The 3,377-nt window shown below is 37.0% G+C and overlaps 1 pseudogene; it reads left to right on the top strand.

Annotated features, from left to right (window-relative positions):
- The first annotated feature begins 1,939 nt into the window (after positions 1-1,939).
- On the top strand, positions 1,940-2,626 carry LOC114498800 (annotated as a pseudogene).
- The last annotated feature ends 751 nt before the right edge of the window (positions 2,627-3,377 follow it).

A 3,377-nucleotide genomic window follows, 5' to 3' on the forward strand; every position in this document is an offset into this window, starting at 1 on the left:
TGCTTTGTTTAAAATGCTCTCAGTTGAATGAGAGAGGTCCAGGAGGAAGTTAGTTTGTTCCTCAAAGTCTTACAGCTCTTGGACCCCGACTCAAAATAGACCGGCAGAGTTCCTTGTTATCTATTGTTCCTTACTTCTCCCTAATGAGTACTGTACTTTACCTGAATTATTATGCAAAATGAGCCCAATAAAAGCAGGTTTGGACTGTAAATCAGCGCGCTCCCCACTAGAGGGGGTGGCCATTCCGTCCCTACTTCTCCACAGAAACTAGTCCGTCTCTGTGCATGTTTTTTCTTGCGTGTTTTCGGCGAGCCATCTGCAGCATTCCGTGATCACTGCTGGCCGATGACCCACGCATCAGCTTACATGGGAATCTTGATAAAGAGGAAAGACTAGGGGATAATGAATCTTTTCAGTCTGTAATGCACTTGAGTGAGATCTCACAGCAGCTGCCTTGGATGTGCAGAGCTATGCCCTGAGCAACCACCAGGAAATGGAATTTCTCTGTGAGCTGGTGTGGTGTGTGTTTCTGATGCTTTCCTGTCAGCAACCTGTTTGATCACTGCATATAAATAGCCACACCATGGAGAAAGATCCTTCTTTTTCTTCTTTATGTCTGCTCAGGTGAGGTGAGTTGAAAGCTGCCCTTGATCAAAGGCTGCTGGCAGAGGACTACAGGACTTCTATTATTTATTATTTATAGAGCATCACAAGTGTTACCCAGCAGTTTGAAAACATAAAACACCACAACGAAACCCATGCTGTGAGGAGGTGACACTGAAAATGAAATATAAACAACACCATGGATAACAGTAAAACCATTGAGAGGTAGAAATATGGGCTCTTGATTAGTTTGGGGAAGTCTGGGCAGAAATAGGTTGTAAGGGGATTGTGACTGGAGAAACTTAGTGGCAGAAAACAATAAACATCTATTCAGCATAATGTCTTAGTTAAATGTTCAGCTGGCCTATAAGTCAATGTAAATTAGAACCAAGTATTTCTCATGAAATACTTTCAATTATCAAAGGTTTAAAAACTGATACTATATAATTCTTCTGAAGGTGCTGAAATAGTGTCATCATCATTCATTTCTGGAGGTGTTGTAAATTGTCCTAATCTAATTAGAAAAGCAATTTACTGTTATGTCTATTACGATTCTTATATAAGACTTTAATCCTTTTGCAGTACTTAAGACTTTAACATATTGCATAAGAAAGTTCATTTTAGTGTAATTCAGCCTTTATGTACAACACAGCAGCAAACTTCCTGTATTCCTGTTATCAAGTACTCTTCTTTCTATTATACTTTCAGACAGTTTATCTTAGTCCCCATGAGCTTTTATTTACCCTATATATTTTTTGTAGCACCCAATGTCTCCCAGTAATATCAAGGCACAGAAATAAAACTAAAATATGGAAGAATCTATATAGATGAATATATTCATAACATTATTTATAATATAAAAATAGAAATAATCTAATAGGTGTCAAGTTGGAATTTCAGTGATTATGATGCATTTATTTCATATACTATTTTATAGTCCTTAAATAATACTTTGAAAATTATATGGTAATGTGAAAAAATACTTAAACTATAACATTAACAGATAAAAGCAAAATACAATATTAAATATCTAGTGTTACAAAGCCAAATTAAAAAATATATATCAGAGGAAAAAGACAGAAGGCATTATACTAACCTGCTAACAGTGGTCACAGTAGAAAAGTGGAGTTACAGATTCTTCATTTTTTTTTTTGTTTCATGTTCTAGCACTTTTACTATGCTAATAAATGTGTTTGAAATAAAAGAAATGTAAGTGATAGAATAGAAGTTCTGCACCATCTTTTATGTAAATCTCTACCTCCAGTTCCTAATCTAAGAGAAAGCTAAGAGCTCTCAGTCAGACTGACTTGGAACCATTTCCAGAAGTCACGTCATGATGGCTGCCCAAGGAGAACCCCAAGTTCAGTTTAAACTTTTATTGATTGGTGATGGTGGGACTAGAAAACCTACACTGATGAAATGCCACCTATCTGGTGAATTTGAGAAGTATGTAGCTACCTTGGGTGTTTAGGTCCATCCTCTCATGTTCCACACCAACACAGGGCCTGTTAATTTTGTGTGTGGGATACAACAGTCCAGGACAAATTCAGCAGACTGAGAGACAGCTATTACATCCAAGCCCAGTGTGCCATTATAGTGTTTGATATAACTTTGAGAGTTACTTACAAGAATGTGCCTAACTGGCATAGAGATCAGGTATGAAAGTGTGAAAGCATCCCCATCGTGTTGTGTGGCAACAAAATGAATATTAAGGAAGAAAAGATAAGGCAAAATCAATTGTCTTTCACTGAAAGAAGAATCTTCAGTATTATTACATTTTTGCCAAAATGAACTATAACTTTGAAAACCCCTTTCTCTGGCTTCCTAGAAAACTAATTGGAGACCCCAACTTGGAGTGTGTCACCATTGCTGCTTCTGCCCCACCAGAGGTCGTCATAAGCCAGCTTTGGCAGCACAGTATGAGCACAACCTAGAGGGAACTCTGACCACCACTCTCCCTCCTAAGGATTATGACCTGAGGATGATGACACTGGAGCCCTGCATTAGAAGCCTAGTTTCATAGGCTACAGTCCTGTGATGTCAGTGGTACAGCGTGTTTGCCATTTTATTATATAGCTAAGCAGAGCCTGTGCCTGATCTTTGGGATGCTGAAAGAGATGAATGGGCTTTGGAGGGAATGTGGCAGTTAAAAATACCTTCATTTTCTGGACCTGCATATTTAGCTGTTTTGGAACACAGTTGTTTCCTTACTGAGTTTCAACTATAAGATTTCTGCAGGTGCACCACAATATTCAGTGCTGAAAACTTGTTTGTTATTGTCATTCCCATTCTTTTTCATTTAGAATCAGAATAAAATTGTATTTCAAATATCAATAACATAAAGTTAATAAATCTTTAAAATTGACCAAAATTATTCCGACGCTTTCTGGACAATCGTGCTTGGAAAAACTATTTATAGAGCCCAAGGGAGCAGACTTGTCTAGGGAAAGAATTGGATATTTTTCTATACTATATTTACCTTCAAATTCATACCAGAAACTAAAAAGATGCCATTTCCATAATAGCTACATTAGGATTTTCTGTTAGGTAATCACAAAATTAAAAATCCAGTGTCAAAAGTCCCTATATGGATTTTGTGTTTAATGCTAAAACTAAAAAAAAAATAATAAGAAGGAAGTAGTTTAATGGAACTTGAAGAAATAATAAGAAAACAATCAAGATGAGATATGTATGTAGTGAAGCTTAGCTCTAACTTATTCCCATTAAGCTCCCAGGGGCATGAAGAGGTATTGCTCAGACTCTGAATGGCTAAT

This window comes from Phyllostomus discolor, chromosome 6 (genome assembly GCF_004126475.2).
Source record: "Phyllostomus discolor isolate MPI-MPIP mPhyDis1 chromosome 6, mPhyDis1.pri.v3, whole genome shotgun sequence".
NCBI lineage: Eukaryota > Metazoa > Chordata > Mammalia > Chiroptera > Phyllostomidae > Phyllostomus > Phyllostomus discolor.